The sequence below is a fragment of the Triticum aestivum genome, chromosome 7A, assembly GCF_018294505.1.
Source record: "Triticum aestivum cultivar Chinese Spring chromosome 7A, IWGSC CS RefSeq v2.1, whole genome shotgun sequence".
NCBI classification, from domain to species: Eukaryota; Viridiplantae; Streptophyta; class Magnoliopsida; order Poales; family Poaceae; genus Triticum; species Triticum aestivum.
In genome coordinates, this window is record NC_057812.1 from 418,208,582 (window position 1) to 418,228,334 (window position 19,753).

Consider the following 19,753-nt stretch of genomic DNA (forward strand, 5'->3'; position numbering starts at 1 on the left):
AACAATAACAAAATCCATATTGAGATGCTTCATTTGAAACAGCAGAATAATGATTAGGACCAAAGAGATCCATGTGAAGCAATTCAAATGGGCGAGTAGTGGTCATGATAGTCTTCACTGGATGCTTGGCCTTTGTCATCTTCCCAGCTTCATAGGCTCCGCATAGGTGATCCTTGAGGAATTTGACATTCTCGATGCCAATGACATGCTTCTTCTTCGCAAGCGTGTGCAAATTCCTCATGCTTGCATGACCAAGTTGTCGATGCCAGAGCCAGCCTTCTGAAGCTTTTGCAAGTAGGCACATGACTGGTTGTGGTCCTGTAGAGAAATCAACAATATACAGGTCTCCTCTCCTAAAGCCTTCGAAGAATTTAGATTTGTCAGCTTCTATAACTACAACACAACGATACTTTCCAAAGACAACAATCATATCAGGATCACAAAGCATTGAGACAGGCATAAGGTTGTATCCTAAGGACTCAACAAGCATGACTTTGTCCATGTGTCGATCCTTTGTGAACGCAACCTTACCTAGACCCAATACCTGACTTTTGCCTTTGTCGGCAAAGATGATATGCTTCAGATGCGACAGAGATAATGGAGCATCCATCAATAGATTCTTGTCACCAGTCATGTGATTTGTACATCCACTATCGAGGACCCACTCAGTGGCTTTGGGTTGATCATCCTGCAGATGAATTAGTGCAGCTTACAAACTCATATACTTCATGAGTGAAGAATATGACATCAATTCATTAGATCAATTTCATCAAGCAAAAAGAACAGATAAAGCAGTATGAGGACGTGAGAAATGAAAGTTCATTTCTTCATGATTAGCCTGCGTCCTTTCTGGTATTCTCAGGTATCCAGCAAATTCTTCAGATGATTACGTACGTCTGGATACCTGACCCTGTAGAAGAGATTAGTTCTTTTTTTTCACCACCCACATCTGAAGGGGTGGCAAAGCTCCATAAGAGAAAGGTGGCATAGATGCCAGTCCATTTCGTTTCACATAAGAGGGGTTAGAGTAAGCATAAGAGTAAGCAGAAAAATTCTTCGAGGACTTGTGGACATAATGATTTGAAGAATAGTGCACATATCCATAATCCTTAGATCTTCCCTGCAAAACAGATGGGTTAGCACGATGATGTTCATATGAGGACTTTGATCCTTTTGAGGAATATGATCCATGTGAGGAGTTTGGTCCATATGAGGACTTGGATCCATATGAAGAATTTGGTCCATATGAAGAATTTGATCTGGGGTTCCTATTCTTCACAGGTGGCGTCATGATGACATTCACTTGAAGATTTTCAAGGCATCTTTTGGGAACCGAGATTTTCTTCATAGGAGGACCGTTCCTGTAGTTAGTGCCAACATATCTAGCAAATACTTCACCATTCTGATTTTTGAACAATTTATAGTTGGAGTCAAATGACTCATCATCAGAACGAGGAGATTCACATGCAAATCCAGATAAATTAGATGGATCAACTGGAGGTCCCTTTGTAGCAACCCATGTAGTTTTGGGGTACTGCTCAGGCTTCCAATATGTACCATCAGCATTAAGTTTCCTTTCAAAGGCAATACCCTCTTTCCTAGGGTTCCTGTTGAGGTTCTTCTTTTTAAGCACATCACAAAGAGTCGGATGCCCTTTGAGGCTTTTGTACATGCCTTTCATGTACAATTCCTTCAACCCTGCATCGTCAGTGATACTAGCAATGTCCTCAGATGAGGAATTAGTGATAGCAGAGGCATGTGAAGAATTTGAAACATTAGCAGCATTTGAACATTCAGGTGAAGAATTAGCAGATTCATGTTCAATGCATTTCAAACAAGGAGGAAAAAATTCTTCCCGAGAAGCGCTGATTTGTTGAGCAAGTAATGAATCGCGTTCCTTCTGAAGATCTTCATAACTCACTCTTAGCTTCTCAAGGTCTTGCTTTCTTTGAAGGAATTCATAAGAAAGCTTCTCATGATCAGATAAGAGAGTGTTATGATGATCTTGAAGGGTGTCATACTTAGTATGAAGTCTCTGAAGACTTTCAGGCAAAGCTTTTGACTGATCCATTTCTTCACCCAACATATCATCGCTCTTATTTAGCATGTAATGAACTTTTTCCAAAGCTCTTTGTTGTTTAGTGGCAAGGGAAGCAAGTTTGACATAGCTGCGTCCAAACTCATCACCAGATTCATCATCACTAGACTCGGATAGATAGCATTCAGTTATCTCAGCATCTTTTGCCATAAGGCATGATGCAGAAGATGATGATTCTGGTTCGAATGTCATCGCTTTGAGAGATTCCTTGAAGTCCTCAAACCAAGGATCATGACGGGTTCGATGACCTTCATAGACCTCAAAGAGACGGTCCCAGATGAGCTTCGCATGATCGAGATGCATAATATTCCTGAACTAATTTTGCGACAAACAGGAGTAGATGACGTCCTTCGCCGTGAGGTTGAGAAGAGTGTACTTGCGAATGTCATCTGCCTCCGCCATCTTGCACAGATCGGCCAGACCAATCTCAGTGACGGTCCACAGCTCACTGTTCATCGCCATGAGGCACTTCGTCATCATGGCTTTCCACTTGGGATACTCATGACCATCAAAGATGGGGCATGTCACTTTCTTCATACCTGAGGTCAACATAACTAAAAATCCAGGCGGTTAAACCAAAATCACACAGAACAAGGGAGTACCTTGCTCTGATACCAATTGAAAGTGCGTTATATCGACTAGACGGGGGGGTGAATAGGCGATTTTTACAAAATTCTTCACTAAGGAATTTGCCGGTGAGGAAATTCCTTAGTGAAGAACTACTAGCAACGGAATAAGTACTCAAAAGTAAACATAACAGAATACAAGCATAGTCATCATGATGAAATGAAGACAGGCACAGAGTACATGAAGCGTAAGCACATGATAACACAGGATGAAGACAAACAGACTGAAGAAATTGAATTGAGGAAATTGAGAAAGCCTTCAGTCAAAGTCTTCACACACAGATATGAACAAACACACAACACAGTTATGAGGAAATGAGAGAGTTGAGGGAATAGAACCAGTAAGCTTGGTGAGGACAATGATTTGGTAGACCAGTTCCAACTGCTGTCTCAGTTGTACGTCTGGTTGGAGCGGCTGAGTATTTAAACTCGAGGACACACAGTGCCGGACACCCAGTCCTGAACACGCAGCTCACCACACCAAGTCCTCACCATATTCTCCTTGAACTAAGATCACACAGACCTCGTCCAATCACTCGTGGTAAGTCTTCAGGTGACTTCCAAAGCTTCACAAACTTGGTCACTCGGCGATCCACAATTCCTCTCGGATGCTCTAGACCATGACGCCTAACCGTCTGGAAGAAGCATAGTCTTCAAAGGTACCAAGCGTTGGATCCACACAGGAACAATCTCTTCAGTGATGCTCAATCACTTGGGGTTTGTAGGTGTTTGGGTTTGGGTTTTTCCTCACTTGATGATTTTTGCTCAAAGTCCCCGGAGGATCGGTTGCTCTCTAATGACAAGGGTCTGTTTCTCTCGGAGCAGCCAACCAGCTAGTGGTTGTAGGGGGCGGCTATTTATAGCCTAGGGAGCAGCCCGACATGATAAGACATACATGCCCTTCAATGATATGACCGTTAGGTGGATAGATATTTTGGGACAGCTGGCGCATAGCACAACAACGGTCGAAATTTTGAGTAGCAAAATCCTCAGGGCTATCATGTTCCTCACTGTGTAGACAATCCGCACTGGCGAATTTCTAACTCCTCAGTCAGAACAAATTCCTCAGAGACCAGAAGAACTTCGTATCTGTCACTGAAGAATATGACTGGACTGTATGAGATTTCCAATGACTTCACTCGAAGGGATTGGTAGGTGTAGGATTTTGAGTTGAGCATCACATGGAAATTTTTCCTTAGTATTTCCTCGACCCCCTTTAATAGTAGGTGTTTCCTATGACTCAAGAAAGAGAAAATGAAACTACGAAAACAAAAGTCTTCACGCTTCATGTTCCTCGAATGAATACCAAGTCTTCAAGGTCACACCAATTTCTTCACTTTCAAAGTCTTCAGAAAGTCTTCAGAAATCCAAAGTATTCAGTCGAAGAACTTCATTTTTAGGGGTCGACTTTCTCTATAAATATCAAACTCCTCATAGACTTATAGACCTATGTACACTCACAAGTGCATTAGTCCCTTAACCTATAAGTCTTCAATACACCAAAATCACTAAGGGGCACTAGATGCACGTACAACAGTAGGCAATGCAATCATTAGCGTAGTATAAACTAGATTGTGAGCCCCATGCAATAATAGTTGGTTAATAGACTTCAAAGCTTCAGGCACACTTCGGTAGAGTAATTAAATGGTAAGGCCTTTAATTATGTCAACTAATAGTGATACAAGTACCGAACATCAGGCATGATTATTTGGGCATCTTATTAACTGAGGAAAAATAAAGCAATTGAAAAGAGAAAATTAACTATCCTGAAACAAACAAGGAATTGAACTGTTGAGTTGCATACAGTGACTTACCTTAGGAGGTTGAAGAGGCTCAGCGCAGCTCCTACTTCTCTTGCAAGGCTCCTTCCTAACATCTTGTACTTGGAAATCCTCAATCTTATCTTCATTGCACCCCCTCTGCAAGGTGACACAAACTAGTTACTCGTCTCCTTGGAAGATAAATATGCATACTTTCCAGTCTGTGAACACAAAAGGATGAGATTATAACAAAACAACACCACATAATGAAATATGCCGCATCTCTTGCACTTGCACACAATGAAATAAGCATTTACTATGTCTGCACTATGTAAAAACTAGGCATACCTTCGAACTGGATCTCCAGGTACTCTTAGAGAGCCTACTATAGTGTACAGCCAAACCTTTATGTCACCTATGAGTTAGACAAGGCCCCACTACAGCAGCCCTTAGTGTTTAAATCGTTGACAAGCTCTGTTAGAGTGTTAGGTCAAGAACAACAAGTAATCAAAGCAAATAGTTCAAATATGGCTGGCTCATGCAAACAAGAAATTGAACATATGTGTGAGCAAATCTTACATATCAAGAAAAGAAGCAAAGAAGGAGGCTTAAAGACCATCAGTTGACTAACCAGATTTAAGGGGCATTTAAACATCATGTGCAACGTATGAACTAACATAAACATTGCATATTCCACATTCCTCAATGGAATGCACATGTATTAGGTTATGCCATGTATGATGATGCCTAAATGTACAGATAGCAGGCAGGAGTGATTCATCATTGCAAGCACAATTGAATTGCAGGTTAAGGGCCAGTTTGATTCTGCTGAGAGAGTCCTGGATTAGGGGATGTCCGGATAGCCGGACTATACCTTCGGCCGGACTCCTGGACTATGAAGATACAAGATTGAAGACTTCGTCCCGTGTCCGGAAGGGACTTTCCTTGGCGTGGAAGGCAAGCTTGGCGATACGATATGTAGATCACCTACCATTGTAACTGACTCTGTGTAACCCTAGCCGTCTCCGGTGTCTATATAAACCGGAGGGTTTTATTCCGTAGGACGAACAACAATCATACCATAGGCTAGCTTCTAGGGTTTAGCCTCCTTGATCTCGTGGTAGATCTACTCTTGTACTACCCATATCATCAATATTAATCAAACAGGACGTAGGGTTTTACCTCCATCAAGAGGGCCCGAACCTGGGTAAATCATTGTGTCCCCTGCCTCCTGTTACCATCCGCCTAGACACACAGTTCGGGACCCCCTACCCGAGATCCGCCGGTTTTGACACCGACATTGGTGCTTTCATTGAGAGTTCCTTTGTGTCGTCACTTTTAGGCCCGATGGCTTCTCCGATCATCGACAACGATGCGATCTAGGGTGAGACCTCTCTCCCTGGACAGATCTTCGTATTTGGTAGCTTTGCATTGCGGGCCAATACGCTTGGCCATCTGGAGCAGATCGAAAGCTACGCCCCTGGCCATCAGGTCAGATTTGGAAGTTTGAACTACACGGCCAACCTCCGAGGAGACTTGATCTTCGACGGGTTCAAGCCGTAGCCAAGCGCGCTGCACTGTCGCGATGGGCATGATCTAGCTCTGCTGCCGAACAGTGCCCTGGAGGCCGCACCCGCATCAGCTCCGGCCCTTAATTCGGAGCCAACTGCGCCAATCGAGGATGGGTGGTTGGACACCGCCTCGGGGGCTGCAATCTCTACGGCAATCGAGCCGAACACCAGCCCTATTCTCTGCGAAGCCCGTGACTCCAAGGAGCCAGACTCCTCTCCAGACTCCGAGCCCTCCGCGCCCCTACCGATCAAACCCGATTGGGCGCCGAACATGGAGTTCACCGCCGCGGACATCTTTCAGCACTGGCCCTTCGGCGATATTCTGAATTCAATAAAGTCTCTCTCTTTATCAGGAGAGCCCTGGCCGGACTATGGTAAACAAGGTTGGGATGCGGACGATGAAGAAATTCAAAGCCCACCCACCACCCACTTCGTAGCCACCATCGATAATTTAAACGACGTGCTCGACTTCGACTCCGAAGACATCAACGGTATGGACGACGATGTAGGAGATGAACATGAACGAACGCCTATAAGGCACTGGACAGCCACCCCATCTCATGATGTATACATGGTGGACACACCCAAAGGAAGCAACGATGAGGAACACAGGGATGCAACGAGGGATCGTTCACTCGAAAAGCAATCAAAGCGATGACGTAAGCGGCGCTCCAAGCCCCGCCTCGACAGAGACAACAACCATACAAACCCAGCCATAGAGCCGGACGAGCCGGCGGATGACAAACATGCCTTCGAGCAACCGTCTGAATAGGACAACTTGGATAAACAAACCGAACACCCCGTCCCCGGCAAAAACAACAGTCCGGACGACCTTACGCTAGATAGGCTCATGGAGCAGAAGAACCTCTACGAAGGGCTCGTCACTACTGCGCGTAGGCTGAAAAAGCAGAAGCGGAAGCTCAAAACTGCGGAAGATGCACTCAGAATCAGATGGAGCAAAGTACGCAACACCGTAGACAAATATGGCGGCATTCGCCGCACAAAAAGCTATCCAAAGCGAAAGCTACTGCCTGAATTCGACGAGGAGTCCTTAGAGCCCCCGCAGTCAAAAAATAGGAAAGCCACCCGGTCGGATAGACGACCGCATGGCCAGCATGGAGCGGCAAGCAGCGACGCACACAAGCTGGCACGTGATCCACCAAAGGATCCGCATCAAAAAGATGGCCCAGCCAGATCTATCTACGGGCCAGGAAAGCAAGCTCTAGTAAGCAATGCAACACAACAAATATCCGAACATCACGGCACACCCAAATAAAGGGGTGCCGCACACCCCCTATGTTTCACCGATGAGGTGCTGGACCATGAATTTCCAGCGGGATTCAAGCCCGTAAACACTGAGGCGTACGACAGGACAACAGACCCTGGGGTCTGGATCAAGGATTATATCCTCCACATACACATGGCCAGAGGAGATGACCTTCACGCCATAAAATACTTACCCCTCAAGCTTAAAGGGCCAGCCCGACATTGGCTCAAAAGCCTTCCCGAAAACACCATTGGAAGTTGGGAAGAGTTTGAGGATGCTTTCTGGGCAAATTTTCAAGGGACCTATGTCCGCCCTCCGGATGCAGACGATCTCAGTCACATAACTCAACAACCTGGAGAGTCAGCCCGGAAATTCTGGAACAGATTTCTTACTAAAAAGAATCAGATAGTCGACTGTCCGGACACCGAAGCCCTAGCAACTTTTAAGCATAACGTTTGAGACGAATGGCTCGCCAGACACCTCGGCCAAGAAAAGCCAAGAACAATGGCCGCATTAACAAGCCTCATGACCCGCTTTTGCGCAGGAGAGGACAGCTGGTTGGCAAGATGTAGCACCAGCGACCCAAGTACATCCGAAGTTAGGGATGGAAACAGAAAACCCCGATGCAACAAGGACCAGCGCCAGAATAAGAGAAACAGCCCAAAGAGCACGGCGGTCAATGCCGGATTCAAAAGCTCGCGGCAGAATCAGAGAAGGCCGCCCCTCAAGGATAACAGGGATGAGCTATCCAACTTAAACAAAATCTTGGACAAGATATGTCAAATACACAGTACTCCCGGGAAGCCTGCGAACCATACCCACAGAGATTGTTGGGTTTTCAAGCAATCCGGTAAACCCAACGCCGAACACAAGGGGCTCGACACACCAAGTGAGGAGGACGACGAACCCCACAAGCAGAGCACGAGGAAACAAAAGGATTTCCCACAAGAAGTCAAAACAATAAACTTACTTCATGTGACGAACAGAATGGCGCCAACAGAGATATGCGCCATACGGCCTATCCCAAAGGAGTCTCGCCCATGGTTGTTAAAACCGATCACCTTCGACCATCAGGATTACTCTAGAAGTATCCGGAACGCAGGCTGGACTGCCTTTGTATTAGATCCAATAATCAGCGGACTCCACTTTACAAATGTCCCGATGGACGTCGACAGTGGTCTAAACTTGTTATACCAGGACACAATCCGCAACATGGGGATAGACCCAACAAAAATTGGCCATAGCAAAACCTCCTTTCAAGGGGTAATGCCAGACCCGGATGCCCGTTGCATGGGTTCTCTCCGACTAGAAGTTATGTTCGGCTCCCCCGATAACTTCCGTCGCGAACAGCTAACTTTCCACATCGCCCCATTCTCAAGTAGCTATCAAGCACTGCTGGGACGCGAAGCTTTCGCCCGCTTTAACGCAATACCGCATTATTCATCTCTCACGCTTAAGATGCCCGGTCCACGAGGCATCATCTCATTAAAGGGAAAACATTGAGTGTTCCCCCCGCGCGGAAGACAGTGCGGCTGCCTTGACAGCCCCACAATAAAGCGGCTTCACCAGCCAAAGATAAAGGCTTAATAGCCGTATACCCCTGTACTAGGGGCTCCGCGCATATAAAACAAGAGACAATAAAGCTCAGTTTTACCCATTTGTACTTCGTTTATTTAGTATAACTCATGTTCGGAACGATCTTTCCTAAACTAAGTTCCTCTCTTTTATAGATGAACACCGTGCTACGCCCGTCCAGGATACGGCACAACGGAGACACAGGTGCAGACGTGCAGCAGGGACCCGTTCCAAGGATTCTTTTCAGATTAAGACCCTGCATAAACCTTTTTTACTGTCTCTTGTTGATACACATCCCTTGGTTTCTTGGTATAACCAAGGAGGAGGCTGGCGTTTTGGCATGTGGCCACATCAGAGTTTTGCGCGTACCTGGACACTAGGGGCTTATTACTAAGGGCGTTATCCCGCCCGCCCTCATAAAGACCGAATACCTTAGGGAGTGTTTGACGTCGCGAGTTTGGCCTTATATGCATCAGCTCCGAATCATGTCTTTGGTCAAATGTTGGGTTTGCCCGGCTCCTGTGTTTTGCTACCTTGCGTTCCGCTCTATCGGCTAAGGCGGCACCAGGAGAACTACTGCGATTGTGCCCCGATTCGGCCAGGCGAGCACCTCAGTAGAGAAAGCCGAAAACTGACTGTCATGATATAGCGTGAGACTGGTCAACCACTCGATGACTTACTGGAATCTTTAAGATTCCTCCGCATTAATGAAGGGCCGCTTCCCAGCCAGGCACATACGCGCCCCGAGTTCGGGCGAGCGCAGGCACCACCAGGGGCTATATAAATAGCCTCACTGTCAAACTCCTATGGCTCAGTGAAAGTGACAAAGCATCATAGTCCGATTGCCTAGTTCACTGCGCTATCACCTCCTTTGTAGGACAAAGATGTTGTATCAAGTGTAAAAATGCGCCTTCTGCGAACACCCCCGCATTATGTGCGTGGGGGCTGAAGCCGACGACTGCCATCTTTCAGATTATATATACATATATGTTAAACGGCCGCACAGGAGGTATTATAATACTTGCAGGAACATGTATAAAAAGCTTCTACAATTTATCAAAATATTGTTGTACAATAATATATGCTATTCGAATATAGTATCCTTCGAGCACTGCGTCTCTATTAAACGAGCGCCTTGCAGAACTTCCTGAAAATAGTGCTCGGCAGGCACTCGACTTCCATCCGAGTCTGGGGATGCAACAGCGGTGGCCTCCATTTCCGCCCAGTATGTCTTCACACGGGCAAGAGCCATCCGTGCACCCTCTATGCACGCTGACCTCTTCATCGCATCGATACGCGGCGCCGCACCAAGGAACTGCTGCACTAAGTTGAAATAACTTTTCGGCTCTGGCCTCTCTGGCCACAGATGACTCATGACATACTTCATGGCGAGTCCGGACAACCTATTTAGCTCGGCCCATTCGGCTAAACGATCGGCTAATGATAGTGGACGCTCCGGATTGTGGAACTGCAACCAAAAGAGCTTTTCCACTTCGCGATCTTCTTGATCTCGGAAGTGTTCGGCCGCATCGGCGGCACTGCTGCCAAATCCAGATAGGTGTCCGCTGTACTCCACATCCGGTCTAACAGAGCATGTTTAAGATCACAGAACTTCCTCCGCAGCATAAAGGGCTTTCCAGCCGCGATCTCTCCGGCCTGACGCAGCTCCTCCTTCATAGCTCTCATTGCAGAGCGAGCATCCTTGGCATCGGAAACGGCCTTCTCCAGGTCCGTCTGTTCCGCCCGATCTTCTTTTTCAAGAAGCTTGCAACGGTCAGCAACGTTCTTCATCTTCATGGCCATCTCGGCCATTTCCTTCTTGCTTTGGCAGTGAGCAGCCTGTTCGGCTTTCAGCTCTTCAATTGCCTTTCCGGCAGCCATATCACTTTTCCTGGCTTGCTCCTTGGCTCGGGCAAGTTCCACCCGAAGATTCTCCATGGCAGCAGCACCATCTACATTAAGCGCACACATTGTAAGATACTGGCATAAAGCTCCTCTTACCAGGTGCCGCCAGAGGAATTACATACCTTGGGCCTCGTCAAGCTGCTTGTTGACAAGCGCGATGTCGGCACCTGCCATGTTGAGTTGCCACTTTAGCTCGGCAAATTCATCAGTCCGGGTTGACACCGGACACTTCGCCACCTACGTATGAAGGCGGCATTTTAGACCTGAGATTATGATCCTCTGCGCACCGTCACTTTTGACAACGCACAGAGTCTCAGGGGCTACTATCTACACAGGGCGCATCTTATTTATGCGCAACTATCCAAAAATGGTACATTATTTCACGTACCTCAAAACCTGTCAGCAAACTCCTAACGGCCTCGTGCAATCCGCTCTCCGCGGATGAAATGCTCTCAATCACCATACCCATCAATGCACGGTGCTCCTCTGAGATAGATGCTCGCCCTAGCAGATCCTTCAGCCCCTCCGACCGCACCCCAGACGGTGCAGGACTCGTCTGATGGCCCCTTTCGAAGGCCGGGCGCGGAGGGCTTTGGGGGGCCATATGACTACCTTCCGGCCCTGCCGGATTCGGAGAAACCCTCCGCGACGATACCTCAGGGTCGCCCGCCTCGCAAGGTGGTACGGCAGGGGGAGGCCCGCTCTCCATCATCTCCGGAAGAAGATCCCCCGAAGACGAGCTCTGCTGAGAAGGGCTAAGGTCCGAGTTACAAGGTAAATTTTCGATTACTTTTCTCAGATATAAAGCAAGGATTTCTCTCGTTTCTTAAAAAGAAAACTCCTCTCTACTTACGGCTCGGTGGAGGGCAGATCCCCTTGAGGGCATAGTTCGGCCAAGGTATCCCCCAGCACAGGACCCTCTGGTGAAGATTTCTTCCCCCGCTTTGAGGCCATGGTCTCCGGGTCTTCAGAGGCGGTCCTCTTCTTCCCATGAGGAGATGAATTTTCGATTCCTCCCTTCCGGACAACCTCCTTCGAGGAGGCTATAGCTTCCTTGTCCCCTCCCTCGCTTTCCTTTGAAGGCACAACCTCCAACATCCTGACTAGCATGGGACCCGGCGTGGTCTCGGGGAGGGGGCCGGACACCTGATTAGCTTTGTTTTCGCTATCCACTCCTGTTTAAAGGACAACTCTTTTAGGGGCAATTCTATGATAAATATGCGGATAGCGAGTCCAGGCACAAGGCTACTTACTTGAGTATCCGGGCGATTGCAGCTCAGACCTGCATCCTCCGTAGAATTCGGACACACTACTTGTGGTCCGAAGAACAATTTGTACATCTCCACGGGCGTCATGCCAAGAAAATTTTGGAGAACTCGTGGTCCCTCCGGGTTGAACTCCCACAGGCGGAGGGGGTGACGTTTGCAGGGCAGAACTCGGCGAATTAACATAACCTGCGTCACCACGACCAAACTGATATCTCTTTCTAGGAGATCTCGGGTGCGGCCCTGCAACAGGGGCACGTCCTTTGCCGGCCCCCAGTCCAGCCCCTTATTGACCCATGACGCCAGTCGTGGCGGGGGACCCGAGCGGAAAGCAAGCAGCGCCATCCACTTGACGCTCCTGGGAGTTGTGATATAAAACCACTCTCGTTGCCATAAGCTGGACTCCCCTTGAAAAGAGCCCTCGGGCCATGGAGCACCAGCATTCTTACTTATAAAAGCACCTCCGCACTCCGCGTGTCGTCCCTCGATCATCTTAGGCTCTACTTTGAAGGTCTTGAGCCATAGTCAGAAGTGAGGAGTAATACGGAGGAAGGCTTCACACATGACAATGAATGAGGAAATATGGAGGATGGACTCCGGAGCTAAGTCGTGAAATTCCAGCCCATAATAAAACATGAGCCCCCTCACGAAGGGATCCGTCAGGAAGCCTAGCCCCCGAAGGAAGTGAGACATGAACACCACACTCTCACCAGGCTTGGGAGTGGGAATGACCTGCCCTTGAGCAGGCAGCCTATGCGAGATTTCGCTGGTCAAGAACCTGGCCTCTCTCAACTTCAGCACGTCCTCCTCCGTGACGGAGGAGGGCATCCATCGGCCTCGAAGGTCGGAACCGGACATTGTCGAAGGTCCGAAGCGCCTGCAATCTGGAGCCTTGGGTGTTGGAACTCGAGGCGAGGGGCGAACTCGTTTGAGATTGAAAGAAAGAAGTAAGGCCTTGGTCTCTTTATAAGAGGTTGAATACCAAGGCCCCTCCCCGTGACCGTTTGGGACTCACCTTTGATCGAGAAAACATACCAACGGGAACGGTTGGGTTACCCACGCCCATATTGATGAGAATCCCAGAATAAGGGGACACGATCTCTGCTTTGACAAGGCGTGCCATGGAAACCGCCTCGCTAAACGCGCTGAGGTGGAACAGTAAAACGATTCAAATAAAGACTTGGCCGTGGTGTGATGTCATGGTACAGAATACGTGAGCAGATTAGATTTGTGTAAATATCATTCTCTCTATTGCAATATGTGGAAACTTATTTTGCAGATCCGGACACTACCTTTGTGTTCAAAATCTTCTATGAAGTACTTGGAGGAGGAACCCGCCTTGCAATGCCGAAGACAATCTGCGCGCCGGACTCGTCGTCATTGAAGCCTGGTTCAGGGGCTACTGAGGGAGTCCTGGATTAGGGGGTGTCCGGATAGCCGGACTATACCTTCGGCCGGACTCCTGCACTATGAAGATACAAGATTGAAGACTTCGTCCCGTGTCCGGAAGGGACTTTCCTTGGCGTGGAAGGCAAGCTTGGTGATACGATATGTAGATCACCTACCATTGTAACCGACTCTGTGTAACCCTATCCCTCTCCGCTGTCTATATAAACCAGAGGGTTTTAGTCCGTAGGACGAACAACAATCATACCATAGGATAGCTTCTATGGTTTAGCCTCCTTGATATCGTGGTAGATCTACTCTTGTAATACCCATATCATCAATATTAATCAAGCAGGACATAGGGTTTTACCTCCATCAAGAGCGCCAGAACCTGGGTAAAACATTGTGTCCCCTGCCTCCTGTTACCATCCACCTAGACGCACAGTTCGGGACCCCCTACCCGAGATCCACCAGTTTTGACACCGACATCCGCCTTTACAGGTCATATTGTCAAAATAAGCCATAACAGATGTAAAGAAGTCATTTTTGAGTTAAGGGCTTGGGCTTAACTAATTTCTCTTTGGAGGGGGGTGTTTCGGGTAGAACCTCACTAAAAATTGAAGGGAAGGGGAATAGTGAAATGACTCTGTTGTCTGCCTATATTACACTCAAAATGCAACCGCTAACGCCCGTGTCACAGCTGACCCTCAAGTAAAAACAAACACATAAGCATTCATTGCCCTGCCCGCTTGCATCTCCTCTCCCCTTTCCCTCTACCTCGATCCCCTGCCTGCAGCACTATGGTTCCTCCAGCAAGCCGCCGCCACTGGTCCCATCTGGCCTGGTCCTCGACGATGCTATGTCTAGCTAGGCTACATGGTTGGCGGGTAGGCGCAAATCTCCCTGGCTGCTCCTCCCTCTGGCACCACCCCTCATTCTCATGGTCTCCAGCAGCTGCTCCACTGTGGTTCGTCCAACGCACTACTCCGGCGGGAGCTTCACAACTACGGCTGATGCCACACTGTGGCAGAAGGCACTTTATTCCCCCTCCCCTCCTCCCAGGCCATGGCCTTGAGGTGCTCTTGAAGGATGAGCTCATCCAACAAGGTGAGGATCTCATCTTTTTTTTTGCCAAATTTTCATTCTGACCCACTATATGATGAATTGCTATGAGCTGCTTCTGCTGCTGCTATATGATGCATTGCTATGAGCTGCTCTTGCTGCTGCTATATGATGTATTGCTATGAGCTTCTGCTGCTGTATGATGAGTTGCTATGAGCTGCTGCTGCTATATGATGAATTGCTATGAGCTGCTGCTGCTGCTATATGATGAGTTGCTACAAGTTGCTCCTGCTGCTGCTATATGATGAATTGCTATGAGCTGCTCCTGCTGCTACTATATGATGAATTGATATGAGTTGCTGCTGCTGCTATATGATGAATTGCTATGAGTTGCTGCTGGTATATGATGAATTGCAGACTGCTGCTGCTGTATGATGAGTTGTTATGAGCTGCTGCTGCTATATGATGCTTTCAGGTGGTGCTGCTATACGATAATAACCAGCCACTTGGACCATCGAATTTCAATAAATAATTGTTCTTAATCAAAATGTGGGTCATGCATTCTTCATTTAAATTAGGCAATGGGATCTCTATGGATTGACCAAAGTAGATTGTGCCAAGTAGATGGTATCTCTGTATTTGCATTTTGAGCAAATAGTGATGGTCTGTTTTCCTATCATATTAATTACTGCACTGGGTTCAATTTGTGATGTTTGCAAGTCAAATTAATTTCCATATGGGCAGCAAAATGAAAAAAATATAATGCAATCTAGACTTTCCGCTCATCATACCAAAGATAAGCTGAAAACGCAATGAAAAGAATTGGTTGGCTTATTACATGGAGCTTATATTCACAGGTGCTTATTTTCTTAGGATAACTCGTAATGACTGTCCCTAAGAAACTTGGCTAATAGAACTGGCATACAAATAACATGTCACGATGATTGCAATGGAGGAGTGACGTACCATAGCACAATGTATAGGCTCACCGCTGCCTCTCCTTTTTTTGCGATGTTCCATGAAATTGCCACATACATCTTGTACTTTTTTATTGTGTAACCCTATCTGCAAGTTGACACGTCTAATTTCAGACATCTCTACATGATACTACATTGCATATCCCTTGCGCATATTTAAACCACCAATTAACGATTGTGTGCGTACCGTAATCTAGTCATGACTCTGTATGTTGGACTAGCAGGCACTCTAAGGGAGCCTAATGTAGTGCACTGGAATTCATACATGCCACCTACGATTTTGTGTAATGTACTGAACCTGTTCCTAAATATATGTCTTTGTAGAGATTCCAGTATGGACCACATACAGATGTATATAGATGCATTTTTGGGTGTAGATTCACTCGTTTTGCTCCATATGTAGCCTATAGTGGAATATCTAGAATGACTTATATTTAGGAACGGAGGTACGAGGTAGTATCATGTATGACATCTACATATCTAATTTAGCAGCTAGTAGTAGAAATCATTGTCTGCACAAAGGGATTACTGGTCGAAAATCCTAGCAAAGCACGCTGGAAGGCACAGTACAATACAAGAGAGAGAGAGAGACGCGCTTACAAGATCATAGTAATGCCTCAGTCCAGGATCTTGCTTGGCCAAGCTGTTAGATCCAGAAGAAACATCATCCTTGTAGTTTTTGCCAGCTGCATAACAGGTAACAGCGACCGGTTAGTATATTTGAAGTACATCAGGCAGGTGATGCTGGACGGGTTTAAAGGTGACAAGTACCTAGGCCGTGGCGGGTGCTTGTCAACTCTCCAGACGGTGGGAATAAGGTTAGAAATGTCGAGGGTGATGACGCTGCGCTGGCTGTTGTGGTCCGGTAAGGAGATCTAGAACCGTCGATTAGGGTGTTTGTGGAGCGGCTCCGGTAGGGTGGACTATGATGTGGGCGAAGCGAATCTGTGGCCGTGGACGAGGGCGTAGGTGAAGCTGCTCCGATGGTTGGGTTAAGGATGTTGTCTACGATGCGGATCTGCAGCGGTGGACGGGGCGTCAGAAGCTGCTCCGGTGGTTGGGTTAAGGATGGTGTCGACGATGTGGATCTGCGGCCGTTGACAGGGCGTCAGAAGCTGCTCCGGTGGTTGGGTTAAGGGTGGTGTCGATGATGCGGATCTACGGCCATGGACGGGGCGTCAGAAGCTGCTCCGGTAGGTTGGATGAGGATGCGAGGAAGCGGATCTGAGGCCGTGGACTTGTGAGTTGGCAAAGCGGCCCCGTAGGGTTGAGAATGGTATAGGCGAAGCTACTCCGGTAGGGTTGACGACGGTGTCGGTGAAGCGGCTCTGGTAGGGTTGAGGAAGGTGTTGGTGAAGAGGATCAAAGGCCGTCGACGGGGGCGTCGGTGGGGCGGCTCCGGGGGGTGTGGACGAAGTTTCTCCAGTGGGGTGTACGAATGAGCCACTGCAGATGCGCGGAGGTTGACGAGAGTATCGACGAAGCAGATCCGGCGCCATGGACAAGGCCGACACTGAATGGGCTGTGGTATAGTGGTGGATGAGCAGTCTACTTGTTTCTAGGGTAGGTGGGAGGGGTAGATGGGGCCGCAGAAGCAGATCCGGCAAGGTGGACGCCGCTGGTAGTGAATGGGCTATGGTACGCCGGTGGATGAGCAGTCTAGGGTTTTGAGAGGGGAGGGGAGAAAGGGCGATGAAGTACGGACGGCGTGATGTAAGATGCTCTGGTGCTGTGGAGTTAGTCATGTTTGCGGGAGGGGGAGAGGAAATGGGGGTGCCGTGTAGTGGGGGGACCGGAAGTTACCAAAGCAGCCCCGACCTATCATGTAGATGAGGGCGGTATTGTAACTATTGGTCTCCGTGCACCAAGGACAAAAGGGGGATTTCGCATGCTAAATACTAAGATGGCAGAAACTTTAGAAGGAGGCGGGAGATTTTGTCACCCGCGGGATCGTTCGTATCCAGTTTCAACTAATTTTGGACCGTGCTAGCGGGAAGGTCATGCTAGACTGTGTATACGGGGCACGCGTCAGCAGTTAATAACTGGTGTGAAGTCCACCCCAGAAAAAAAGACAATAACTCGGGATGATGCGCCGATAACTTGGATGTTCACACGGGCGCAGCCAATCGTACGGGTGTAGTGGCGCATTCACAGAAAAGGGATCAAATGCTCAGCCTATGTATTTCTCGTGTAAATAGATAATTTAGTCCCATTGGTTATTTACTTTAAACATAATGCATTGACATGTTAGTGTAGAGGCGCACAAAAATAAATGAATATTGTAGTCAGCTACTTAAAAGTGTTACCTCATATGATTACATAGCCTCCATTTCATAAATTTGCGTACCCGTTGAATTCATATATGAATATTACATATATTACTTCAAAATAGAAACTTAAATCATCCAAGAATAATGAATTTGAATGCAAGAGTAACAATGGTGCTTGTACATGATAGCTACATTGGTTGTTTGAAGAAACATCACTGTAACTTTGGCATGCACAACTGAAAAGGTTTATTTAAATAGAAAAAATGTGATATGTGAGTGTCCAATCTTTATAGCGTTGAATCGATATTGTACCTTTGGCCACGATACGAAGTAGATATTGACTTATGTTCAAGCGATGCACGTCCATGATCGCTAGATAGTCGTGAATGAATTGTGCAATCTCTCTCACACGCATAAATATCTCATTTCCCTGTGGACATCGGAATCACACAAGCGCACTTCTTGTATTTCTCTCCCTCCATCAGGGTTAAATTCGTCTCTCTACCCTGTCCTACAAGTCTCTCACACAGAAACACACACGCTCTCTATGTCTAACACACCCACCCCTTTAATTCCGCCCACCCACAGCCACTAATCTCTCAAAGTATAATAATGTCTCTCACACATATGCTATCTACCTATCCCATAATATAGCTAGATATGTGTCAAACAAACTCCTTCTCCCTACTAGCAAGATGCCCATGCATTGCACGGAACATCAAGATGCATTTCTATGATAAGTTTATCTTGTGGGAGAAAAGGATGAACGAGGGAATGCCTTATTTGCAAATGCGGAGAGGGGTGTGGGTATCTTTTTGCAAAATTGCCATAGTTTCCATCCTGTTTGTCAGATATAAATCGGATGGCGTATATTGCAGGATGGGAGGAACACCATCATCACCAACTCTGTTTTTTTTATAAGAGTAGAGATATGTGAGTGTCACTGCCCCCCCCCACACACCCACACTTCCCAACACCGAAGGAGTAGGGTGACACCTCGATCTTGATACTATCGATTGGCTTCTCTCTCAAACACACACACACACACTACCCAACACCGAAGGAGTAGGGTGGCACATCGATCTTGATAATAATCTATCTACTCCTCTTTCAAACACACACTCGCTACTTGTGCCTCTATGCCTACCGCGCACACTCTCGATACGTCTTTCTCCCCCCCCAACAATGACAGCAGAAGGGTGACAACTCGATCTGATCATAATCTGTCAATTGGTTTCTCTCTCAAACATTGTGTCTCGGTGCCTCGCTCGGTAGCCCCCTCGATATGTAGACTTCCCGCGCGCGCATAGTTGTAGTGACGATGACGCTGAACCCAGTGTGCCTTGTTTTTACCGTCCTCATGTGATAGTTTTCACCCTGTTTTCTATTAATTAACAAGGCAACCTTTTCTTTGTTACTACTAGTGAATCTGAAATCATTCGAGGTAGACATAAAATATATCACTTCAACCCAATTATCGCAGCAACTATTTTAAAATAAATTAGCTGGCTGCCCGTGCGTTGCACGGAACATGAAGATGCATTTGTATGAGTAGTTTATCTTGTGAGAGAAAAGGTTGAACGAGGTAAGGCCTTATTTGCGAACATGGAGAGACGTGTGGGTATATTTTTGCAAAATTGCCATAGTTTCTTTCCTATCCGTTAGATATAAATCCAACGGCCTATATTGCAGGATGGCACGCACACCATCATCACCAACTCTGTTTTCTACTCCCTCCGTCCGAAAATACTTGTCATCAAAATGGATAAAAAGAGATGTATCTAAAACTAAAATATGTCTAGATACATTTCCTTTTATCCATTTTGATGACAAGTATTTCCTGACGGAGGGAGTATTTGTCTTTTTAGAGATTTCAACAAGTGACTATGACCGGACCTTACCAACATGCTCAAAAAAGTAGTCCATAATTTTGATCTTACCCTCTTTTCTTGGCGGTGCAGTGCCATCTGGATACCTCATAAATAAATCAA